The sequence below is a fragment of the Osmia lignaria genome, chromosome 7 (genome assembly GCF_051020975.1).
Source record: "Osmia lignaria lignaria isolate PbOS001 chromosome 7, iyOsmLign1, whole genome shotgun sequence".
Classification (NCBI taxonomy): Eukaryota; Metazoa; Arthropoda; class Insecta; order Hymenoptera; family Megachilidae; genus Osmia; species Osmia lignaria.
The window spans coordinates 3701730-3729214 of record NC_135038.1 but is presented as its reverse complement, the minus strand read 5'-3'; the positions used below and the strand labels follow the sequence as shown (position 1 = coordinate 3729214).

Genomic DNA, 27485 nt, shown 5'->3' with positions numbered 1-27485 from the left:
TGCGACGCATGAAATCAACCGAAGCGTTAGAGGGGTAGAAAGAAATGAACAACCTTAGACGAAGGTAGAAGTAGAAATCAAGAAGGGATGAGAGAACTAGGAAGAGCGGCCAACTAGCCCAATACGCGCGGGATTTCCCCTCCGTCACGTACCCCGATTTGCCAAATGATGTCCCCACTTTGGGCCCTTGATCGCGGGTCGAACCCTGAGACACGATCGCTTGACTGAGGCAAATGACTCTTCGTCGAAAAATCGTGAGGTACGTGGCGGGGAGCCCGTGTTCGCATCGAGCAATAGTTTCGTGTGAAAATCGTAGAAATTAGCTGACCGGTAAAGTCCTTGAAAAAGGCAGAGTGTCGGGAGATTGCGGTTCGCGTTTTCCGCGTTAAAGACTCTTGCGAATACGTTAAATTTCACACTTTTCAATCACTATCCTTTTCTCTTTCGTTTTAAACCGTCCGCTGAATTAATTACTTTTCTTTTTGGTTTTTTTTTCCTTTCGCGTCGCGTCGTCTTTGCAATACTTTTGTGCTCGTTTCGTAATTAATCGTTCCGTAATACCGTAATCAAGGCCGATCGTGAACGCGTAGTGCAGTGGCAGTTTCCTCATCTCTTCTTCGGCTTCCAGATTCCAGCCGACACCAGAGCTAAAAATAAGCGAAAAATACAGTCTTATCATATACTAATTTTACATCGATTCCTGGTAAGTTGTCCATTTCATTTTATCGACCGCGTATTCTGGAAAGTTTCCCTCTAGATCGTTCCGTTTACAATAGAGACATAAGGTATCGAATATTTAAACTATTTGGAAAATTCCGATTTTACACACAAGGAGGACGGCCCCACGAAACCGAGGCTCTGGTAGTTTACCCTCTGGGACCGTTCTTTTCCTTTGATTCGCGCTTAGATTCTTTACACGACATCGTCGCTCGAATCATCGAACCATTTAATCAACCTCTAACCATTCTATAATCAATAGTTTCGTTCTTCGTAAAATCTAAACTTTTCTTAATAATGCATTTATTTTCTGTTACATTTCAAACAGCTCGCATTTCCTGTTAACCAACCATTTTTATTGTTACATTTACCTTTTTGAGATTATATTTCTGTTACACCTAATTAGTTTAATTCATTTACTTTTCAAATACTTCCTTTTTCCTTATTTTCACGCCTTCGTACAAATTCACACGAGGGGCCCGTATGGGACTAGAGCATTGACGAACCCGATTAACATCTTGATTAACTATTAATTAATCTAACAACTCTTTTATTGTTCTAATCGCGAAGGATCTAACATCGTCTCGAGCGATTAGGACTGGTGGCAGCGCTAATATCGTTCTCAACCGCGTATCAGCCAACATAATAAGTAAAATTTTCGTTTTTTATTTTGTACGTCGCGCGCCGTATCTCTCGCTCGCGACGTAACAACGGTATATTCCTTTTCTATCACTATGGTTTATATTATATTGGTTTAGATTATATTATATTATATTGTACTATGGTATACTATTTATATTCTATCACTATTCTTCTATCACTATATACTTCTATCGCTTTTATACTTTTATCACACAAAAATTACGGCTGCTTATACGGTTACGAGACCGAAAACTGAATTCGCATTGAAACTCGTACAGAAAATACCTGAATAATAAAACATCGCACTCGGAAAACTATTAGATTTCCTAAGGGAGAGTGTATAATTTTTACGACATCCGCATGTTTTCGTTTTTCGTTACCTGGGACCCACGGTGACGAAGATCAGGTAACCATCTCAATCACTCGAACATTTGTATTCTCTTGCAGGTAATTATATAGAAGTGGTAACTTCTAAGTCCTAACCGATTTCGATGATTCTCCAACTTGTTGTAGAAATTAGCATTTTAAACAACTTCTTTCGATACATTTTTCAGAGATAAGGTCTGGCTAGCGATACAAGGGACGTGCGCGCATACGTAAGATCCCGATGCAGAAACAGTAGCAGTTTTTTGCTAATATTTCGGGAACCGTTCATTTCCTCAAAACAATTCTTTCGGTTTCGTGCCCCCCCCCCCCCCCCCCCCCCCCCGGGCGTTATCGCCATGCTGAACCGCCACCACTAATTGTAAGTGATAAAGAGTCAATCGTTCTCTTTTACTCCTTCGCGCAATCTTTTGGTAGATTCTAGAGCAGACCGGCAACACACCTGGAGGCGGTCCCCTCAACCCTTTCAACCCTCTCAAAGGTGAAAGGGCGAAGCCTCTCGAACATTGGTTCTTCGAGCCGGATACTGCTCAACGAACTACCTTCTCGCGACGCGAATGAGTAGTGAAGCTGCTTTTCTTCGCAAGCAACCCAATCGCGGTCGCACGCCTACTAAACGGTAACTTGTCGCCGCTGCAAAGGCCAGTAGACAACTCTGGACTCTGGGGAAATAAGGGAACGCTTCAAAAAGACAAGATAAGTCATCTTATTCTTTATTTCATTGTCGGATACACGCGTTATTCGTCCGGAAGGTGCCACGTACTCCGTAACGGTTCCGAACAGTGACGTCACGCACCGGCATCTCGCGCTTCGCGTTCGGGCTTCTGTTTGTTAACTCCGCCACGCAATTCGAACTTCAACCGCTTTCTGACTTCGATTCTTCGCTCGTGATCTGAAAGGGAAATAAACGCCGCGATGACTTCGGTATCATTTGACGACTTTCTTCGCAAACAAGAGGAACTCGCCGGTTGGATCCTGCGCTTCCGGTCCAACGTCAGCAAATCGGGAAAGGAAAAGATAACGCGAGCGGTGCTGGAGCAGCACCGAGCCCTCTTGGAACGATACTGGGATTCGTTCTTCCAGGGTCATAGGCAACTGATGCAATGCAAGGAGGCCTCAGCACGCTCCTACGTCAACCAGGACGTGTTTTCCGTTGTTAAAGAAGCTTACCTTCATGCAAGGGCGATGCTTACCTATTACTCTCCTCGACCTATTGCGCTAGTACCAACTGCCATGGTCAGGGTGGAATCAGGAGCTGGATTAATCATAGGCGTGCGAGCCCTTTTGGACACTGGCGCAAATTCGTCTTTGGTCTCCGCTTGGGTGGCCCAAGCCCTCCGATTGCCACGGCGAGCGGTGCACGTCGACATTTGCGGGATTCAGGACACCGGGAGAGGGCTCGCGACTAGTGAAGTCGACCTTTGCGTTCGGTCACATCTTAACACGGGCTTTCGTCTGCCCGTATGTGCTCTTGTACTTAAAAAGCTGACGTCGTTCCTGCCGTCGCACCGAGTGCATCAAGGGTATTGGCCGCACTTGGAGCACGCTACGCTCGCAGATCCCGACTACGGAGTACCAGCCAGAGTGGACCTAATTTTAGGCACTGATGTCTGTGGAAATCTTTTTCAAGATGCCTCTCGAGAAGGGCCCGAGGGCACCCCTACGGCCAAAAAAACGCCCTTCGGTTGGGTACTAATGGGTCCCGTATCCAGCGCGCCAGTCTCCAACGCAAGCTGTTCCAATGCTTCTGGGAATTGAAGAAACTGTCAGGCCAGCCCCCCTTGTCGCCCGAGAAGGAGTTTTGTGAACGACACTTCAAGGACACAAGCATCCGGAACTCTAGAAGACGCTATTGGGTCCGCTTACCTTTCAGGATGGATCCGGTCGCCGCGTTGAGGCCTTCCCAGTCTTCAGCACTCAAGCTGCTGCTCAGCTGTGAGCGTCGATTGACCTCGAACGAGTCCCTGGGCAGCAAGTATTCCCAATTCCTGTCCGAGTACCAGACCTTGCAGCACATGGAAGCAGACGCCTACTATATGCCGCATCATGCGGTGGTCAAGCTACATGATCCTTCAGCGAAGCTCCGCGTGGTCTTTAATGCTTCCTTCAAGACGGCTTCAGGGTACTCATTAAACGACTGCTTGTTGCCAGCAGTGATGCCAAAATTATGGGACTTGGGACAAATTTTTACCCTCTCCACGACCTAATTGTAAATGTTACATCTCGACGTTTTTTCAAAATTAACCCACCTTGCGCTTCTTCATCACTGCATTGCACCTGGAATTGTTTCCATATGAGAGGCGCAAGGGAGGGACTTTGCATTATAATTTTCACGATTTTCCTTTTTTAACTCTCCGACCTTGTGCTTCCTCATTAGTGCTCTGCGCCTGGAAGTTTCCCATGTGAGGAGCACAAGAGACGGTTTGACGCTATAATTATTATATTTTCTAACTTATTTCGGTTAAATATCTTGACATTTATTCACCGACTTTGTGTACCTCGTCAATGCAACGCACATGGAATTGATCCCATGCGAGGCACACAAAGGAAGCTATATTTAGTTTCTTTCAAATAGTATCGGTAACCTTCCTTGAAACTATTGCCGTGCTCAACTTCGTAGTAAATAGGATACAATAACTCGAGATCAGGGGAGAGGTATCGTAAACACTGTTGCTGCACGATTAGGCAGTGCTTCGCACCCGGAACGTTCCCATGCCAACCGCGTAGAAACAGAGGGAATGCAAAGAATTTTTAACGACGTTCTCTTCGTTACCACGATTGCTGTCAAATATTGCTTATTGCTTTAGGTTCGGACTACGCACCAGAAAACGACCCTGCGAAACTGAATTAGTCCGAGCTTTGGAGCGGGCTTCTGCGCTACGGAAGGACATCGACCAGTTTCGACGAGGAGCCGACCTGTCGAGGACCTCCACCCTCACCGCACTGAAGCCCTTCCTGGACGAGCAGGGGCTCCTACGAGTGGGCGGCTGCCTGTCCAACGCTGCGCTACCCTACAATGAAAGACACCCCTTCATCATTGCGAAGACCTCTCAGCTGACCATCCTTAGTAGTGTTTCATCTTCGGACACTACACGGCAGACCACAACTAACGAGGAGCCTCCTCTTGAGGCAAGTCTGGATCGTCTATGGGCGCTCGCTGGTCCGGGCGGTCGTCAAGGTGTGCACGCGGTGTGCACGTTACAGCGGGACTTCGGCCATGCAGCTCATGCCCCCTCTACCACGAGAACGCCTTTGACCCCAAGAGCCTTTCCTCAACGCGGGCAACGACTACGCAGGGCCGATCACGCTGAGGACTTTGCCAGGGCGTGGACGCAAGACGTACAAGGGCTACGTCGCCCTCTTAATCTGTCTGGTTACGCGAGCAATACATCTGGAAGTCGTTTCGGACCTTACCTCGGCATTCTTTCTGGCGGCTTTCCGCCGATTCGTCGGCCGGCAAGGACGTTGCACAGTCACGCTCAGCGACAACGGAACCGCTTTTCACGGGGCTGACCAAGAGCCGTGAGCTATGTTCAGCAGCGCCTCCACCTTCTACTAGTACGCCGCGGCCTCCCTAGCTGCGGACGGAACGGACTGACGCTACATCCCTCCCCACACTTCACAGTTTGGGGCCTGTGGGAAGCAGGGGTGAAGTCTATAAAACACCACCTACGGAGAGTCATCGGGGATACCACGCTCACCTACGAGGAGATGTCCACCCTGCTGTGCCAAATGGAAGCCTGCGTCGACTCTCGACCACTTCACCCACTATCCGATGACCCATCGGACCTCGCAAATGCTTCTGGCAAATTCATAAACTGTTTAGGACACCTCAACCACTCTTTTCAAATACGCTGTCTTTCCCGTAAACTTTCGGTTACATTAAATTCATCGTGCCGGAGTTAAAATGAAAAAATTCAACGTTGCAATTAAACATTAAATTTAAACCACCTCATTTGCATAAATTCATTAGGTGAGAGTTGATTTATCTCTTCTACTGACAAAGTTTGGCTGATTTAAATCGAGATATACTATTGTACAGTAAAAGTTGGATAAATACAAGAGAGATTGGGACCCAAACATTGCACATTGTATATCCAGCCAAGGTGTCGATTCTACGTTGATTGTTGCAACACTTTCGTGATAATAATAAATTAATTACAAAAATAACTATAAGTGCCTTTAGACCAAATTGATCAATGAACATATCAATTAATAGATCAATAGATGATCAAGTTACAAGTAATTAAAATTTCCGAAAATCGCGACTTTTCATTTAAGAACGTGACTAGTTCTGTTCTTAAAAGTAGAAAATTGTAATTACTTGTAACTTCTAAATGCATTGACCGATTTCGATGAAATTTTCAGCATACACATAATTTATTTAAATCTACGAAAGACATTTTAAATTTTCATTATGGGCTCACATAAGAATGTTCAAAAATTACCCTTCACTATTTTTTTCACGATTTCAACAAATTGTAACCTTTTAAAGCAACAAAAGCATATTTCTTAGTAAATTAATTTTTATAGCTTCTCAAAAAACTTCAAGTCATTTGGTCCAATTTTAAATAAGGTATTCTGTTTTAAACGGTGTATGAATACCTACTGTTTTTGCCCACTGTATGTTCCGACCGTTCAACGGAACACAGGCGCGAGGATTTGTAAAAGGAGTTTATTACAGTTCCTCGACGAAAAGCTATTTTTAAGTCAAGATGTTTTCCTAGTCCAGGTAATGGTCTTTTATTATTTTATACAATAGAGTCAGAATTTAATTTTCGGTTCGTCCTCAATAGGTCCGGTCGTGTCATAAACTGAGTTTATGCTTGGCACAAATGATGGCTGTAGTTCCGAATACAACCGGTCGCCGATCAAGATGAAATTTTGAGAAGAAGGGGGGAGGGGGGAGGGAACCCCAAATATAAAGTGGTATCTTCGGCTTCCTATTAGTTTCCGAGATATTAATTAAAAACTTTTGTACAATACATAGAATTTTTCCTGTACAGACGCAACTAACACTACCGTTTTCGCTATGGCAACCGTCATCGTCAAGTGTCGAACAGTCGTTCACACCATAGCGATATCGGCTTCCGTTTCTATAGGGTGTTCCATGTAAAATCCATTTTTTTAGTTACATTACTTTGTTTTATATTTTATTACTAATTCTCAAGAAATTAAACACATTTGATTTATACGTAGGTTAGGTGAGGGTAGATAAATTTCCGGCCGCCGGAAGGCGGCCGGCAACGCTACAACAGTCGTCGTATCTCCAAAGTTTTAAATCGGACACCCTATAGATAGTCAGGTTGGAATCCCCGCTGTGTCAACGGCTGTTCGACACTTGACGATATCAGCTTACTACAGCGAAGACGGTTGTGTTAGTTATGTCTGTATAGGAAAAATTCTATGTATTATACGATAGTTTTTAATTAATATCTCGGAAACTAATAGGAAGCCGAAAATACCACTTTATATTTGGGGTCCCCCCCCCTCCCCCCTCCCCCTCAAAATTTCATCTTGATCAGCGACCGGTCGTATTCGGAACTTCATCCCAAATGATTTTTTTTTGGTCTATTAATTGGTATGTTCATTGATCAATTTGGTCTAAAAGCACTTTTGACCCCCTTATCCGGCTATACCCTTTATTAAGCAATTCTAAGAAATGAACAAAAGCAAATAAAAATAGATATTATACATTATGTGTTTGAAAAAAGGCGATATTTTTTGACGAAATTACTACTTTCTACTTTTTTCACGAGTTACTACTATAATGAATTCTACCTATACGTATGCGTCTATAGCAACAAGAGCGACGGCCGCTTGCTTACTGTTTCTGTAAACGGAGGGGGAGCACCTTTTCTATAAATTCAGTGCAACATTTTTCAATATTATGAAAAGAAAGCGAGGTGTTCCTAAACAATCACTAACAGTTACAGCTATCCGAAACAATCACTGCAGATGTATCTGCATTCACCGATACATGTTGCCCGCCGAAGTTTATGTGTACTCGTTTCTAAGGGTCGAGTGTCATCGCGTTACGTGTTTTCAGTCTAAAGAACGTAAGCAAGCGGTGCGAACGGGTAGATTACAGATTTTTAACCGCTTACATTAATATTTTCAAAAATGACATTTCGTGATACGCGCACATCATATAGGAAATGTGTTTATCGCGGTTGTGGTGTTACGTCGCGTAACAAAACAACCGAAATATTACATTCATTTCCAGTTAAAGACAATAATCGATTAATAGAGTGGATCGTGAATAGTGGTAATGATGATTTCGCGGGGTTAAGTGATGGACAGTTAAAACGGCGGTACATTTGTACAAGACATTTTGCCGAAGAAGACAAGGTAGTGCAAATAAAGTTGAAGAAGGATGCTGTACCGGTATTATATGATTTGCGTGAAAATAATGAACAGCCTGCGCCTACGCGTAACAGTCGGAAGTATTCACGCGAATTGCTTTCTACAAGAAAGCAAAAACAAATTAATCAGCTCAAATTAGCAACGCAGAAATTGCGTAAACTGCTAGCGAGCAAAAATAGACAAATATTAGTATTAAAACGTAAATTAGAGTCGTACAAAATGACGGAGTCAGATTTCGATCGAAACATAAAGGACAAAGTTTCCAACAAAGTAAAGACGTTTATGTTAATGCAACTGTATCCGCATCCTGTATTTTCTGTGGACGAGCAACAGATTTGTTTATCGATGCATTATTCGTCACCGAGTTTATTCCGAAAACTTCGTGACAATTTCGGTTTCCATTTACCATGTCCTAGAACAATTAGTAGATGGTTCGGAAGCATCGAAATGTGGCCAGGCACTTGTACGACCTTTTTTACACAGTTACGTAAAAAGGTATCGTGGATGGATGATTCAGAACGAAATTGCGTGTTACTGTTCGACGAAATGACGACAAAGAAGTCCTTTGATTTTCACTCCAAAAAAAAAAAAAATTGAAGGCTTCCAAGATTATGGTGCCTTTGGATCTGAGATGAAACCAGAGACGCAAGCCTTAGTTTTCATGGTTTGCGGTTTATTTTATAATTGGAAGCAACCGGTTGCTTATTTCATAAGTAACAGCAACATGTCAACTGTAAACTTGTTGAATGTGCTTGAGGCGGTAATTGCTGCTGCCTGTAGCACTGGTTTACGTGTACGTGCAATTGTTTGCGATCAAGGCTCTGGTAACAGATCGGTAGTAGATCGAAAAGTATCTCTTGATAAATCATATATAATACATGAAGGAAATAAAATTTATTTTCTTCATGATTATTTGCATATATTTAAAAATATTCGCAACAATTTATTACAATATAATCTTAAAATCAACGATTCTGTAGTTTCATGGTCAGACATATCATCTCTATGGGACCTAGAACGAAACAAAGGCACTAGGGCAGTCGTAAAATTGTCAGAGAAGCATATTCGACCGAATGTATTCGAGCGAATGAATTGTAGGCTCGCTTTACAAATGTTTAGTCGAACAGTTTCAGCAACAGTTTGTTAACGGCCAGCACACAAGGGCAAATCCAAAGCGATACTGTTGCGAATACTGCATGTTTTGTTCGACTGTTGAATGATTTATTCGATCATTTAAACAGTCGAATCGTACATGATGCTAATCCGCAAAAGTGTGCCTTATCAAATAGAAATCCTCAAATAAAAGAAAATTTGATAAGACAGGCAACAGCATGTATAAATTGGTTCGTCATTCAAAAGGGTCGGCAGGTACGTCCTCCGTGCTTCAGAGGCTTGCAGCTATCAATTAACGCGTCGATACAATTGTGGCGTGACATTCACGATTAAGGTGCGTCATATTTAATGACGTCGCGATTACAACAAGATCCAATAGAAAATTTATTTTCTATGATCAGGCATAACGCGGGCAATTATGAACAAAATCCGTCCGCGAAAACATTTAGATTGAATTTGCAGAAAAATATGATGTTAAATTTAATGAAGCCATCGCAATCTGCAAATTGTTTAGATGACGAAGATTGTAATCTTTTCACTTTGCCACAATCTTGGGAAAATGTTGCGTCAACTAGTACCGAAAATTCGTCAGTTTCTGTTAATTGTGACAGCAGTGACTCCAGAATCATCAGAGATTCTGGAGTCTCCCGTCAAAGCCTAGAAGCAGAGGATGCAAGTGATACTATCATCGCTGATATCTTGCAAGAAGTATCTGAAACTGCCCACACCTTAGAGTCATGTGCTATTGAATATTTTGCAGGATATGTCGCTAGGAAAAATATTGGAAAAACCAACTGCGACATATGCAAGGCAGAATTATTAGATAGTACAACAGTTCTTTCACGAAATGAACAGATTTTAATATTTCATCGTGTCTATGAGACAAATAATGATTCAGATTTTGGAAGTCTTATAGCCCCTAGTAAGAAATTTTCTTTTGCATTTCGTATATTTAATGCTATTTTTGATAAAATGTATCCTACTTTACGGGCTGAAGAGGGCATTCTTGATAAAATATTTCCGTATTTTGTACAAGGTGTTAACAATTCACCTCAGCTTTGTGGTTGGTTTGACAGTAATACGTGCAACGAACATCGAAAAAAAATAGCATATTTTATGATGAAAGTAAAAATTCATAAGGATACGATATGGCTCGGTCAAGAATTGCGACGCCCTAAAAGTTCATTTCACAAGCCAACTGCAAAGGTACGGAAATTGCAAAATATGTGAAAGACTGTTTTCATTTTTAGAATGTCTGCTTTTCTACTTATCTATCACAACAAATACAGTCAGAAGCGATCTAACGTGAGCTGACAATTTATAACTGTTCGTAGAATGTGATTTTGTATTTACTTTTAGTATAGTTGGTAGTTTGGATAAGCATGTGACAAACTAGTATAGAGTATTGTCCGTTCACGACAAGTTGACGAGGCAGATTATTTACTTTCTCACTCTGTTCCACCTCTCCTGTTCCCGTGCGCTATGTCGTTATTGGCTGCGGCCAGTGACAAAGGACGACGACGAGCATATCGGGACAAAATAAAATAGAATGATAACTTTACAGCATTGACGTAGCCTCCCAATTGCCGAGCTCTAGCGGCAATAGATAGAAAGTAAGAAATTGTATCTTTTTATAGCTGACACTAGAGGTTACACCAATGCTGTGAAATCATTCTATTTCATTCTGTCCCGATATGTTCGTCGTCAACCTTTATCACCGGCCTCAGCCAATAAGGAACGTGTGTGTGGTAGCTAGAGAGGTGGAATAGAGTGAGAGCATGACCTTCACTCGCCAACTTGTCGTGAACGGACAATAGTTTAGTTTTTATATAATAAACACAATAACAAATACAGTCAAAGGTGACCTAACGTGAGCTGACAATTTATAAAGTGGTACAATAGGGCTCCAGGCGAAGATCCACTATAAAAAAATCTAACGCGCCATTAGTGGAACCTCAAAGGTGGTGTGGAAGTCCACTATTAATTATTATTTAATTGTAAAAAATTAATACGTTCTTTGACCATAGTGAATTTGCTAAGAATGAATTGCCAGGTTTCTTGGGTACAATATACTGCTGAAAAGAGTAACAGTTTATGGCATCCTCAAGTGTTTGCGGCTGTCTCTTCTTCTGCCATGTGGTGAACAAAATCGGCTCGCGTCCTTGCATACCCCCCGCATACCCTACCTTCGATGCCTGTCCCGTGCTTTTGAAGGTTTTATGGAAAGGTTTTATAACAGAAAACAGATCCCTGTAACAACGGTAAAAAGAAACTTCGCGAAAGTGACGCAGTCTGGAAACGTCCAGACGATTTCGAGAAAACCGACGATAGAGTATCGCGGGAGATAGGGACGCGAGGCGCGAGCGGAGACGTGGAACGCGAGCGCGGAAAACGCCAAATTCATTCCTGACGATGAGATCGTTGATTTCGGCGACCGCGGATAGCAACGAGCGGATATAAAATAAGGGCTCGCGACGGCCTCGGTCTACTTCGCCTGCTGTTAACAGAGAGAAAGGACGAGGTAAGACCATCGGCCGCTCTTGGTCAGCAGGTTAGGGACTCCGGCAGGAGAGTACGGCTGTCGGTCGAGAGAGTACAGAGCATCTCCTGGACGCCCTAGTAGAGTTAGTTTTCGAGACGCCCGTTCGATATGGAGAGTTCGGCGATAATACCTGGACGCCTATCGAACGAGAAAAGTATAAGCATGGCGCTCTTTGTAAAAAGTTTTGTACGAATAAATAAAAAGGAAAACTGTATCCTACACCTTGTAACCGCTCCTAAAATAAATCCTGTCTTTCCAACAGATTTTCCTTGCATTTCGATTAACTATGGCAACACCCCTAATATTTCGGAAAGTCGCAGATTGTGTCCAGCGGTGGACAAATTTCATTTTATCCGAGTGTACATATACAGTAACCGAAAAAAAATATTCATCAACGTAAATATTCTTCTCTAGTGCGAAGTGTTTCACATTTTTATATTAGGATAGAGCAAATGGCGCTCGTTCTCGAGGCACAAATTCACGAGCCTTTGAGAACAAAGGCATGTCCAGTCTTCTACTATCTATAGTCACTGGTTGCCACGAGCGAGTCGCAATTTGGTATGGTGGTGAGTCCCCTGGTCATCTGGTATGGGGTCAGTGGCGTACCATTTTTCCCATGGTCGATTGGGTGGCTTCTTCTTCATCAATTCAAACGGAGTGAATCCCGTACTGTCGTGGTGCAATTCGTTGCAGCACGTCTCGATCGTTTTTACCCATTTTAACCAGGTGAAATGTTTGTTTTTAATCAACGTTCGAAACATGCGCCCTATCTCGCGGTTCACTCTTTCTACGGGGTTACTTTTGGGGGTGTCTTATTAGCGATAGCGTGTGTCTAATTCCTAACTCTTTCAACGCGTCCCCCCACCGTTTTGACGTGAATTGCGTTCCGTGATCTGTTATTATTCGATGCGGTTTTCCGCATTCTGGGATTAATTCTTTTTCAATCCGATTGATTGTCGCGCTAGCTGTTGCTCGCCGTAGCGGGTATAATTTTGAAAATACATCTTCAAACACCGCAAGATATTTATACCCTCCTCTCGCGGTCGGCAAGGGTCCATAAAAATCAAGGGAAACCAATTCTAATGGAGCATGCGGAATAATCGTCTGCATATCCGCGTGGATTACATGAGTGGGAATTTTTACCCATTGACAGTGGTCACACGCGAAGACGTATTTACGGATGGTTCTCGCCAGTTTTGGAAAATAGAATCTTTCAGAAATTAACTTGATACACTTGTCGCTGCCAGGATGGGCATAGACTTCATGTATCTCTCGAATCAGTAACAATATTTTATTACTTGGAACGACGCAATTCCATTTTTGCGTACGATTTTTATGGAATAAAATTCCATTCGGAATGCGGTATTTTTCAAGGACTTTGTCGGAACTTTCATTGACCATTCGTATGATTTGAGCAAGCTTCGGATTCTTCGCCTGAAACGCTGGTATGTCCTTGAAGAATTCTAATCATTCTTTAGACAGATTCCGGGCCAATGCGACCAAAATCTGAATTAGTTTTTCATGGCGTGACTCTGTATCCGGAGCTGATTGATCTAGTCTGCTCATACAATCGGCCGGGACATTGTTCTTTCCAGGACAATGTTGGACTTCCATAGAATAGTCTTGTATTGATAGAATCCATCGCGTGAGACGTTGGTTAAGGAAACGACTGCTCATCAAGAAAGTCAGAGCATGATGATCGGTGGTCAAGATGATGTGTGCCCCGTATAAATAGGTCTTGAATTTATTTAATGCCCAAACGATGGCGAGTAATTCTTTTTCGGTTGTAAAATATGCTAATTCAGCACCTTTTAAAGTCCTACTAGCGAATGAGATCGGTCTGAGATTGCTCTGGTCATCTTTCTGAGCCAAAACAGCTCCCAGAGCAGAGAAACTAGCATCGGTCGACAAGCAATAATCGCGTTTTGAATCGGGAAACTGGAGAACCACTGTTTCGCAAAATACTTTCTTTGCTTGTTGGAAAGCTTCTTCCATTTTTTGTGACCATTCCCATCGAGCGCCTTTCTTTAATAGTCCTAATAGAGGTGTAATCATATCCGCGTGGTGTTCAGCGAACTTGCTATAAAAATTAATCAATCCCAGAAAACCACGAAGCTGTTTAACATTACGAGGGGATGGAAAGTCTCGAATGCATGAGAGCTTTTGTGGGTCCTGTCGGATTCCATCTGCGGATAATATGTGACCAAGAAACGTGGTTTCACGAGCTAGAAACTGACATTTGTCGAGGTTGATAGTGAGATTGTGTTCATGAAGACGCTTACACAATCTTGCCAGATGTTCGACATGCTCGTCAAAGGAGGATGAAACACACAAGATATCATCGATAAAATTTATGATAAACGACTCCATTCCTGCCAATACCAATCTTAGGGCACGAATGAGACTCGCGCTGCTTGTTTTCAATCCAAACGGAGTGACTACAAACTTATAACATTGGCCGCGGTATAAAAAGGCTGTGTATGCTTGACACATACGCGATTTTTGGAAAATGTTGGAATATCGCGTCGATTGTCTCTGATATTTCATGATCCCCCAGCAATGTTCGATTCAGTATGCGCGCATCCAAACATAGTCTGATGCTTCCGTTTTTCTTAATAACCGGCACCAACGGATTAATGTATGGGCTGTTGGAAGGCTGAATGATGTCGTAGTCCAGTATCGTAGTCCGCGTGCTCAAGGTATTTCATTGGAATTGGATACGTTCGTTGTATAAAGGGTACATCCTCATTGACGATTAATTCGTGTTGGTAGCATCCAACGCGGCCTGGATTCTCTCTCCAGATGTCAGGGTGTTTTGCTAACACATCCACCAATTGTTCCTGTTGCATTGTTGGAACATTGCAAGAGGTGATTTTCTGCCTGATTCTTTCTCTGATTAATGTTGCATCAGATTGAGCAATTGTTTGTGGAGTTGCTAGTCGATTGACGTCAATGTTGGGTGCTTCGTCTTCATCACACAGAGCATTGTGATTTGCTCTTCATTATCTTTGATAATAACCTTCAACAGATCTTCTTCAAGGTCAATTTTCGATTTTATAGCTCTTAATGTGTCGATTCCAAGGATGACATCATGGATTAGGTGTGGAACAATGATCATGGGAACCAGGAATTGGGTGTTTTTAAATCGGATCGTGGCAAGAATCTGCTTTTTGAGGCGAGCCGATTTCGATCCTGTTGCTCCTATGACAAAGCTGCTGCTGATCGGCAATGATGGACATTTATTTAACTGGAACAGATGTTGATCGAACCATGCTTCAGACATTACCGTGACCATACTACCGGTGCCCACGAGTGCATTTACTGGGATGTCCTGAATGAAGATTTTGACTTCAGGACTTTGACCAGTGACGATTTTATGGTCTTTCTTCACGCCGGGGTCGCTTGCTGCAAGTTCTTCACGCAGATCTGGGAACAATGTGGTGATTTTCCCCTTCTCTGTTTTAGAGGAGGTTCCTTGAACTTTCGTCGGGGAGGAGTCCAGTTCGTTCACAGAAACGCTCATTGTTCGTTTCCCGATTCTTCTGAGACTTCATCGGGTTGTTCGGTGACTTCCTGGATTTCGGGAGCCACCTCAGAAATTCTGACCCTTACTAGTGTTTGATCCCGTCTTGGTCGTGTGTCTTGAGCCATTGGTGGTTGTCTTGGCTGGTCTCGTGGCCCTTCCCTGGGTCCGGAGTTGTCCCGTTGGGGATATCCCCTGTTTCCATACATTGGATTTCTTGGAGCGATATTTTGCTGAGCATTGTTTTGCTGAGCCATTGGTCTCGCTCGATCAAATCGTTGCCATTCGTAGGGTTGGGAACGCGATCGGTTGACTGTTCCTCCATTGTCCCATCGGTCGAGTAGTGTCAGAAAAGCATCGACTGTTGTGATGTTCTGCGCGGTGACTGAATCGTGGACTGCTTGGGTAAAATGTCGAGCCAATATTTGCACGATTTCTACATCGCTTCGACGCGGTGTGAGGTCCCTCGCATCCCCAATTAAACGCATGGCATACGTGACTCTTGTTGTTCCCGAGTCATCACGATAATAACCCGTTTCCAGGTTAGTTTGGATTTTACGTTGCACAGTCGTGCTCCAAAATTGGGACAGGAATCCGCACGCAAAATCATCCCCGGTACGAATGTCTCCCGAAACTAAATCCCACTAATCGCTTGCCACTCCTTTGAGGGCTTGATCGATAATAAGTCGCATTTCATCCTCCTGAACGCGTGAAATTCTAACAAAACGTTCTAATTCCCGAACAAACTTGAGAGGACGTTCTTTTGAGGTGCCCTCAAATGATGGAGGTTGAGGTTTTACACGAAACGGTCTTTCTAATGGGGAACGAGGTTTAACACGAGAACCGGTTGATGGAATGCGTCGCGATTGCGTATTATTCGCGGTCGTGGCTTGTTGACTCGCCACATTCAACTCTGCTAACCTGGTTTGGAAACCTAGGATATCTTCCCGGACCTCTGTTCGAACCTGAGTTAAAGATTGGAATAACTCTTCCCCCTATTGTTTAATCTGAGAATCAATCCGCTCAAACAAGGTTTTCTCTAATTGAGCTAACTTGGCCTCCTGTCTGTCTTGTTTCTCGGTGAGGCCGATAAGTAAGTTGGAAATACTATCTAATGTCGCGCCCGTTTCCCCTGTTTTAGATTGAGCAGTTGCCGGCGGATTGTCGCTTGTCTTGTCAGGTAGTGTAGCTGTCACAATCGGTGATCTCTGAATTCGCGAGCCTCCGAATGCCGTGGAGCTAATTGTTTCGTCCGTTCCATCGTCCGAATCTAATCCTTCGTCTGACGGATCTTGTTGTTTCCGCGTTTTTGCCCGCGTCTCTTTTACCATTTTTATCAGATTACTTGTCACCGTATTTTGCCCTTTAGTTGGGCGCCAAATGTAACGTTATTTATTTTTCTACTTGTACGAAGGAGAATGTGACGCGAGTAGTTTGAGCGTACGATTTCCCCTACGATTCTCAAGGAGTGGTTCGCGTTCGCGAAGGCAGAAGGAACGGTGAAGTCAGTAATGAGACGTAATTTTGCGGTGTAACAAAACAATAATTTATTCAAAAAAAAGTAGTGACTGGAGTGTGGCAAAAGAGCCTATCACAGAATGGTGGAAGCACCGCAAATCTTATGGCAATTTATGCGTTGAACAATCAACGGAACGCAATTCTCATCTACGAGATGTTCAATAGACGCCCTTATCACAAGATATAATATACGAAGGATTTGACTAGATTGGTCGTCAATGATTTGTACAAGGCACGCAGATCGGATTTGTGCGCGAATCGGAAATGTAATACAAAAATAGGAACGCAAAAGAAAATATTTCAACCAGTCGAGCGACTTTAACGCGACTCAAAAAACTCAGCCTTCTATTATACGGAAAAATGACTGGTTGAATAACGCACTTTAATCACCGCGGAATAATTAGTATTGAATATAATATAATATAAGAAAATATAAGAAAATATCACGAAAATAGGTCAGAACGCAAAATCGTGACTCTACTCGGAATGCGAAAAGTAATATACACACGACGGTTACAAAATTCCGTCGGTCGTCTACGATTCAAACGCTTTTCACCAAACATACATCGAAATCACGACGCACGAAGGTCGCGTGATCGTGGAGCACGTAGGCAAAAAGGAACGTTCGAATTTATTAACCGTGCTGCGAAATATTAACTTGACGCGCCTCTTAAATCGCCGAACGGCGAGCCGGTGGATTCCGAGGATACTTCTGGTCCAGCGAGGGTTTCACCTGCGAACCTCAAATCGACAGGGGCACTGACTTCACGATTTCACTCACAATCAAAGGATGAGAAAGTCGCGCACTACGTCCCGACCCTCGACTCCTTTGCAGATTGAAATACGTAAATTTAAGAGTATCCGATAACCATGGATTTGCCGGAATCCGTCAACGTTCTTCCTGTTGTACAAGGCGTACTCAAGGAAGAAATTAAGACTGCCAAGAGCGAGATCACGGCCCTCCAAATTGCAATGTAAAATTGCCAGAGCACAAGCAAAACGAGGATGACTCGACCAGGTTTCCCTAGGAATCAACGACGTCTCGGATATGCTCGCGTAGAGCGATCTTTCGAGGGTGCTGAGTCCCAAGATAGAAGGCCACTACTAAATGAAACGGAGGTGTCCAAGCTCGGGCTCTAGTCACGACTTGCTGGATCGCAATCTTAAGACGGTTTCCTCTAGGAAAAGAGCCGTAGGCGAAAGTGTCCGTTCTGCTTGTTGTTTGGGACCAGAGTGTCGATCGATGGATCGACACTGAGCTCCCTCGATCCGGCGTTCGAAGGAGGGAATACCACTGATATATATACTATGGATACGAGATTCCCATAAGCCAGCTGTACAGCGGTTGAAGCAATGCAAAAAGTAATTTGCATTGTAACCGACAATGCTGCAAATATGATGAAAGTTACTGAAATATTAAAACTTAAACATCTCCCATGCTACGCACACACGCTTAATCTTGTGGTACAAGATGCATTGCGAATAACTTGTGCTCAGAATATTAGAACAAAATGCTGGGACATAGTAAAATTTTTTAAAAGTAGCACCATAGCAATGGATAAACTAAAATTCAGAATTCAGTAACAGAACCATACAAATTACTACAGGAAGTACCTACGCGTTGGAATAGTACACTAAACATGATAAAAAGAATTCTTTTCTTAAGAGAACCATTATCACGGTCGTTACTGCAATTAAAAAAGGCTCCTGTGCCATTATCAATTGAAGAAATTTCACTTCTGCAGGATATGGAGAATGTTCTGGAAATATTTGATGTAACAACAAAACAAATATCGGGAAGTACATACGTCACAATATCACAAATCATACCGATTACTTGTGGAATACACCAACAATTAACAAATATAAAATCATTACTAGATACAGATGACGGAAAACTGATTTGTGACAATTTGCTATCATCCGTCATAACACGATTACTTCCGTATGAACGGAGATCAATACCGAGAATAGCAACTATCTTAGATCCGCGATTTAAGAAAGACGGATTTTTTAATACAGTTAATGCAAATGAAGCAATAAATTTTCTTGAAGTTGAGATGTTACAACTACAGGCAAAAAACAGACCCCTCGAAGGTCAATTGCAATCACCTGAAACCTCTAAAAAAGTATAAAGTTGTAATTCCCTTTTTTCTTTCTTGGAAGAAAGACTTTCTAATAAAGCAAAATCTTCGACGGCGGATGCAATAATACACAAACGACAATACCTAGAAAAGCCAAATGTTCCAGCGGATACGAACCCTTTACTCTATTGGAAGGTATGTAGAATAGAAGTTATTATACATATATATGATTCACACATACAGTTATTTTATTTCAGATGTACAGTACTACACCTACTCCAATAACGGAATGCAGCCTAAAGTATTTATGTGTACCGGCAACGTCAACAGAAAGTGAAAGAATATTTAGTTCCACTGGAACATTAATATCTGAAAAACGATCGAGATTAAAATCCAAAAACGTAGACATGTTAACATTTTTAAATCATAATTGGAAAATGATAATATAAAGTATCATGTACATAGACATATATAAAAATATAAAATAAAATGACATACAGATATTAAACAATATTAAAATGTTGTATTTTGTTTGTTGCATATGTATTTTACTAAATTTTCATTACATTCTTACTTTTTTTTCAAAAAATATCGGAAAATTATCGATAATATCGATAGCCCGGGAATTTATTATCGATAATATCGATAGTCAACATTACCGATATTTCTCCACCTCTACCCGTCACATCTGCAGTGTGAGTTGGGGATTGATCTCTCACCGGCGAGCGTTGTGAGAAACATGCGCCGTACTCTCTGGCCAAGAGCGGCCGATGGTCTTACCTCGTCCTCTCTCTCGGATAACAGCAGGCAAAATAGGCCGAGGCAGTCGCGAGCCCTTAATTTATATCCGCTCGTTGCTATCCACGGCCGCCGAAATCAATGATCTTGTTACGACCAGCCGCCTAAACGTACGTTAATAGAATTCTTCCCACGATCGGACAAACATCGTGTTACGAGCACCCGCCTAAACGATCGATACTCGAACAATCGAACTCCTCACGACCGGACACCTAAACATCATATTACGACCACCTATTTAAATATTTGATAAGACACGTTCTCACGGACACCCCACCCTGTCAATCATCGGCCCCTTCTCCACCACCAACTACATTATAAAAAGACTTTACCGGACATAAGCAGGTAGTTAGTCGGAATCATACTATAAAATAAAGTTGTATCTTGTTGTTTCGCCGCCTCCGAAAAGGTTGAAATGTATTTAGTATACTATTTAATGAGTAAATAGGTTTTATTAATAGCTGTTGGGTATTTGTAAAAATGAAGTAGAAATTATTTCATACTTTTTAGTGCATTTCGAAGTCGGTTGTATTTTTTGTTAAAAATTATTTTATATTGCCAGCTCTCGAGTTCGGTCGTATACGGTACAGCTTTTCGAAACACAAAGACCCGGAACCTAAAACGGTACGACAATCCGCTACAGTTAAAACATTTTTATCAGCACAAAAGAACAATAACAAAAAGTAACAGTAGATTATAGAAACATTTGCAATAAATGTTCGACAATAAGTCAAAAACTTATCTTTGATTTTGTGTGGTAGTGAGTGTAATTCAATAGTAATTCGATTCAACTTTTTGTTTTACCCGCGCTTTGTTGACGGTGTCGACGAGTGGTGCACAGGTCATCAGACCCTATAGGTCGACTATGCTTCGACAGCGGCACTAGGCATAACGAGAAGATCGGTAGATGTTTTTTTGGCAGCTGTGAGTGTGTACTGGTAATTCGTCTAGGTACCACCGCGACAACGTCAAAGCAGAGCCGGTGCCCACGGGTGGCTTCGACGGTGGCAGCGAACGTGTTAACCGGTTAGCCTCTATCGTGTATTCGTCACGTTTGTCCTAGCTACAAGAGATCCTCTTTTTTGACGTTCCGATTTCCACTAGGCGATCCTTATATGTAGTGTTTTGTATGCTGATTACGAATCCGCAAACCGTTTTGCTCTTATACATACAGTTTTAGAGAAATTTGATTTTAAAGAAAAAATATATTTTTCAGTTTTAAATAAATTTTCTGACGTAAAGATACTGAAATTCTGTCTACATCTGCAAAAGATTCTCTTGTGCGGCAGGTTCGGAGGCAGTCATTGTTGAAGATATTGAGGACTCAGAGGATAAGGAGGATAAGTCTGAGTCTTAGGTTCGTTGGATCCTTACGTATCACGACAGAGTGGCACTCGTAGTCCCTTCGTCCGGAGTTCCGTAGAAAGCCCCCTTTGGAAGTTTTTCTTCGTGATGTTGAATGGATCCTGGCAGGATCGCTAAAATGTCACGTAGAAAGTTCACAGGATTTTAAGAAATAAATGAATAGCACTTTTAAGAGTTAGGCACTTTATTTTACAATATGATTTCGACTAACTAACTGCTTATGTCCGGTAAGGTCCTTTTATAGTGTAGTTGGTGATAGAGAAGGGGCCGGTGAGGTTGACGATTAACAGAGTGGGGTGTCCGTGAGAACGCGTCTTATCGAATATTTAAGTAGGTGGTTGTAACATGATGTTTAGGTGTCCGGTCATGAAGAATTCGATTGTTCGAGTATCGATCGTTTAGGCGGGTGGTCGTAACACGATGTTTGTCCGGTCGTGGGAAGAATTCGATTATAATTATCGTACATTTAGGTGGCTGGTCGTAACACCAGCCTATGGTGTCACAATATCGGCTTCCGTTTCTATAGGGTGTCCCATGTAAAATCCATTTTTTTAAAACTTTTTATAACTTTTTCCTTTCCTTGTCGTATGATGACTAAGCTAACCGACCAACCAACACAACAAAAATCGTTAGGTTAGGTTAGGCTAAATAAATTTCCGGCGGCCGGCAACACTACAACGGCCGTCGTATCTCCAAAGTTTTGAATAGGACACCCTATAGATAGTCTGGTTGGAATCCCCGCTGTATCAACGGCTGTTCGACACTTGACGATGACAGCTACTACAGCGAAGACGGTTGTGTTAGTTACGTATGTATAGGAAAAATTCTATGTATTGTACCCAAAGTTTTTAATTAATATCTTGGAAACTAATAGGAAACCGAAGATACCACTTTATATTTGGGGTCCCCTTCCCCCTCCCCCTCAAAATTTCATCTTGATCCATCGATCAAGACAGTCATCACCGGGGACATTCGGAACTTTATCCGAATATAGTATTTTTCGTTACTTATATATCTAGATCAGGTTATGCTATATTAATATTCCGGCCGCCTTTAGACAGCCAGTCACGCATGTCCAATGTCAAAATTATTGGAATTATTATGTTACGGCGTAAGGGTCAAAAGTCAGAAAAACATGTATTATAGAATAACAGTTTTTTTTCTTAAATTGAAATAGGATCTTCCGTGAAATAGCCAATCATCCGCGTGGACTCGAGACGTCGTCAATCTCAGTCGTCACATGAAAACAAACCATCAATTAGCGCTCGCGTAAAAATCACACCCAACAGGCTACCGATTCAATATAACCTCCCGTCAGGAACACCGCACAAGACACTCCCTGCTCCAAAACCTAGCAAGATAGACATGCTAGGTCGATTAGATACAATTATTATATGTATAAGTTCATCACATTGTTAATAAACAGTTAAATGAATTATTGAGCAGTCAATACTGGCAGTCAAGTCAGCCAGTGACGCTGAGCATGCTATGATAGTTTACTTTCAAAATAAACTAAAATTGTTGCTCACGCCAAAACATAGTAGTTAACTTTGATTTTAAGCTGACCCGTTATATGGACGGTAGTCGGGCCATGTGGTGCTGTTGACAGAAACAGTAGATAAGCGAAGGTCGCTTGTCGACGCACACACAACCGCTGACGTATGTTAGAAATTTTTAATTAAACTGTTCGCACTGACGGTGCTAGGGGTAAATGCCGTGGGGTTCGTCACAGTACTTACCAAAAGACCGTGCTTTCCCCGGCATGCCTTCCCAGATATCGATCTTTCTTTGTTAATAACTTTTGAATAAACAATAATCGGCGACTGAAACCTATTGAATGTTACTCAGGAGGGTGTCCTTGATAATATACAGCGTGTCCCAGGATTAAACGATCAAACTGCACCAGCATGTTCGATGAGTAAAAATATGAAAAAAATGTTATATAAACATAGGCCTGCAAACGCTTTTTTATCATACTTTATTATATTGAAGAGAAATTTATGTTTCCATTTCAAAGTGCTGTCCACCGTTATGAATGCAAGCTTGACATCTTAGGAAAACTGAATTTATCACTCTCCGAATTTCATCTTTATCTTGCTTTAATTCAGAGAATGCACTATTAATCTTTTCTATTAGTTCATGCCGCGAATTAACGCCTGAACGATACACGATTTTTTATTATAACTATTTTATGAAGCATCTGCGGACCTATGTTTATATAATATTTATTTCTTATTTTTACTCATAGAACATGCTGGTGCAGTTTGATCGTTTAATCCGGGGACACCCTGTATATATCAAGATCAAGAAAATCGGGTGTGGGAGCTTTTCGGAAGTTCAGCCAAATAGTATACTAAATCCATTTAACCCTTTCGCTGCGGCGGATCGGCTCGTAGAAGCGCTGCCTCGGTACGGGGCAATCCCAACGAAGACGCACTTAACCCTTTGATTACGAAAGGCGTGTATAGACGTCCTCACAATTCTATCAAAATATACGTGTTGTGTATAGAGAGAAACTTCACACCATAAGAGGTATAACTATTTTATTAAACACAAAGCTTATTACACGTCCGCACGATTCGGTAGCCCGGTCGAGAAGAAGACTCTCGCATTCTCTCGTTCGTGGAGAGGGCACTCGCGTAAACATTATATATATATATGGCGCTCATTGTCGCTAGTGTTATCAAGTCGCGGTTTATTTAAACTATCTATAACAATACGAACGGTGTCTATAGACGCCCTTCACATTTTTTTTTCTACATCTTTACTGTTCCACCAATTGATAGAATAGGGAACTTATCGTTTTATGTAACATAGCTACCGAATATCGGCATTATTTCAATATTGTTCGATCAATTGTCTTCATATTATTGCCACTGCTCACGTACGTACGCCTTCGTCTAATCGCATCGTTCATTGATTCGTGCTGTTTCTTTATTGCATATGTAAGTGTTCATTTATTTCATTTTGTGATCAATTTTTTATTTTATCCATTCGTTATTTGGTCAGAAAATGTTTGGTCAGAAGAGAAGGAAACGTTTGCGAAGTAATAGTTTAGAGGAAGAAATAGAGTTTCTTGATAAAACATTCTCCTCGTCTGAAAAAGATAATTTAATTAGACAAAAAATAATTTTTAACAAAAAATACAACCGACTTCGAAATGCACTAAAAAGTATGAAATAATTTCTACTTTGTTAGAATAGAGGCAATGTATAATGGCGCTTACTGATTTTATGCATGATAGTTTCCTTTCTCTGTTTACATATGTATTCTATGTTCGCGCGTTTTTCTCGCGTCGCCTAGCGCGTTCTTTTTTTTTATGGTCACTCTCGAGGAAAGATCACCAGAGATCGGAAGCAGAGTCCTCCATTAAATAAAGTTCAGTTTCTTTATGTTGCTCCTTGTGTTCGCCTTATTAACCATATCATCAGGTTATGGGCCCAGTAAGCGCGTCGCAGATAAGGAGGAATTTAAGTGCGGAATAAAGTGTGTGCAGTCGAATAGGAAAGTTCAAGGAACGCCACGTGCGTAGAATACAACAAGCAATGGCGGACGACGAAAAATATAAAGTGTCACTATTCGATGGAAGCTACTACAGCAACTGGAAATTTCGCATGCAGATCCTGCTGGAGGAACACGATCTCTTTGACCTGGTTGGTACAAGACTCGATACAATAATCGCTGAATTGCCGGTGGAAAACAAGGCCGTTCGAACTACTACGTTAAACAAAAATGATAAAAAGTGCAAATCGCTTATAACTCAGCGTATCTCGGATAGTCATCTTGAATACGTTAAGGAAAAAGATACGGCATATGATATGTGGAAGGCTCTCTCCGATGGCTTTGAGCGTACAGGGGTTTCCAGTCAATTGCGCCTCAGAAAAATGCTTCTAACCATGAGGTATGTACCGGCGGAATCTATGGCGTCCCACTTCTTGAAGTTTGATAATCTGGTTCGAGAATTGAAATCCACGGGCGCTACGCTGGAAGAAACGGACATCGTGTGTCATTTGTTATTAACGATGCCGGAAGAATACAACATGGTCGTAACCGCCTTGGAGACGATGTCGAGCGGACAGTTGACTCTCAGTTTCGTAAAAACAAGGCTGCTGGATGAAGAGGCTAAACGCGGTGGTAATAACGGCAGTACAGTGTGCGGGAATTCATCTACGGCATTTACAGCCACGACAAATAAGCGTCGCGGAAATCGGAACGCGAGTTCTAACGGAAATCGGAACGCGAGCTTTAACGGAAATCGGAACGCGGGTTTTAATAAAAACCGGAACGCGAACTCTGATGGAAACCGGAACATGAACAATAATCGAAACGCGAAATCAAACGGATCAAATGCCGGAAACGGAACATATCGCACCCATTTTGATTATAAATACCATTATTGTGGTACAACCGGACATAAACGGTCGGAGTGTCGTAAATTAAAGTACGAAAGTAAAAATTCGGAAACAGCGAATGCCGCGCTTGATGAGAACAGTACAAATGACCAAACAGCTATCATGTTCTTCGCAAACGGAAGTGGAAGTGACGCGTCAAATATAAATTGGATTCTGGATTCCGGATCCACTGAACATTTGGCAACTAAAGGGACAAAGTTAATTAATGTGCGGAAATTAGAGACACCAATAAGTATACGTGTTGCTAAATCGGGCCACGTTTTGACTGCGGATGAAATAGGTGATTTACGAGTGCGCACGCAAGTGAACAATAAAGCTTATGACATTTTTATGACGGGAATTTTGTCAGTGTCTGGACTTGAGTGTAATCTTCTCTCAGTCCGTAAGCTTGAGATGAACGGTTTTTCAATAACATTTAAGGACGGTAAAGCAATCATCGCGAAAGACAATTGTGTTGCCGCGATCGCGCATCGCAGAGACAAACTTTATGAACTCTACGTTGAAAGTTTAACGGAAGTTGTGAATATTTGCAGAGCCGCCGACACAGTGCACTTGTGGCATCATCGTCTTGGGCATCCGAGCAGCTCAGGGCTAAGGAAATTGGTCAACATGGCGAATGGAATAGAGGTGAAGGAATTTGGAACTTCATCAGAACTCTGCGGAACCTGTGTGGAGGGTAAGCAGACCCGTCTGCCCCACCGAACTGAACGTATCAGAGCCAAGCGTCCTGTTGAGCTGGTTCACAGTGACCTGTGCGGTCCAATAGATGTCACATCCTTTGACGAAAAGAGATATTTGCTCACCTTTATAGATGACTTTACGCATTTCACTGTAGCATACACGTTAAAGGCTAAATCGGAAGTACTTAGATGTTTTAAAGTGTTTCAGTCCATGGCGCAGGCCCGTTTCAATCTGAAAATAAGTAGGTTTAGATGCGACAACGGAAGAGAATATATCTCCAATGAAACCCGTCAGTATTTTGAAGACTGTGGAATTCAGTTTGAGTTCACAATCCGCTACACACCCCAACAGAATGGAGTTGCGGAGAGGATGAACAGGACGATAATAGAGAAGGCTCGCTGCATGATTCTCTATTCAAAAATGGGTAAGGTTTTCTGGTCTGAAGCTGTCTTGGCAGCTGTTTATTTAATCAATCGATGCCCAACTAATGCTTTGAAAGACAAGCTGCCAGCTGAACTCCGGTACGGAGAAAAACCTAACCTCCAAAAGCTAAGGGTTTTTGGCTGTATCGCATATCTTCACATCCCTAAGGAACTGGTAAATGGAAAATTTGAATCTCGCTCCAAACGCTGCAAAATGGTGGGCTACTGTGCAAACGGGTATCGACTGTGGTGTCCAGAAGACAACAAAATAATACTGGGTCATGATGTTGTTTTTGACGAATCAAAATTCACCTTTGAAACTAAAGATTTTTATAGTAACTTGGAACATACAGAGGAAGAAGCACAGACTCAGGAAGTTTCCAATTCAGGCGGAGAACAAGAGGTACTAAGTGATGAAGGACTTGATTACTACGATGCTGAAGAGGAGGAAAGGGATCAAGGAAAGCCAGTACTAGAAGACAACACTAAAAATTTGAGGAAAAGCACACGAGAAAAGAGTAAGCCCATGTATCTAAATGATTATACTGTTCTTGCTTTATGTGCAGAGTCTTTTGTCGAGGATGTTCCACAGCAGTTCAATGATATATATGGACGGGATGACGAGGAAAAATGGAAGCGTGCAGTCAATGAAGAGATTAAATCACTTGTGGAAAACAGGACGTGGGACTTGGTACCACCGCCTCCTGGAAGAAAAATCATTGATAACAGATGGGTGTTTAGAATTAAGAGGGATGAAAACGGGAACATCAGTAAATATAAGGCTCGTCTTGTGGTAAAGGGGTGCTCGCAAAGAAGAGGATTGGATTATGAAGAGACCTACGCCCCTGTTGCCTGTCTCGCTACCGTACGGACTTTACTGTCAATTGTAAACGAACTCGGGCTGAAGACTAGGCAACT

At 42.2% G+C, this 27485-nt stretch overlaps 1 long non-coding RNA gene across 4 annotated transcripts; it reads right to left on the bottom strand.

The window, feature by feature from the left end:
* Positions 1 to 2128: 2128 nt before the first annotated feature.
* On the bottom strand, positions 2129 to 24437 carry LOC143305428 (uncharacterized). 4 transcript variants are annotated; one of them, XR_013062362.1, is made up of 5 exons: positions 22792 to 24437; positions 5158 to 5545; positions 3610 to 4754; positions 2937 to 3490; positions 2129 to 2870 (listed from the first exon to the last, which is right to left on the bottom strand). It is a non-coding gene; the product is annotated as an uncharacterized LOC143305428 (long non-coding RNA). The 4 variants fall into 4 exon arrangements; XR_013062361.1 differs by having other exon boundaries at positions 3610 to 5376; positions 5445 to 5545; XR_013062359.1 differs by having other exon boundaries at positions 3610 to 5545.
* Positions 24438 to 27485: the final 3048 nt, after the last annotated feature.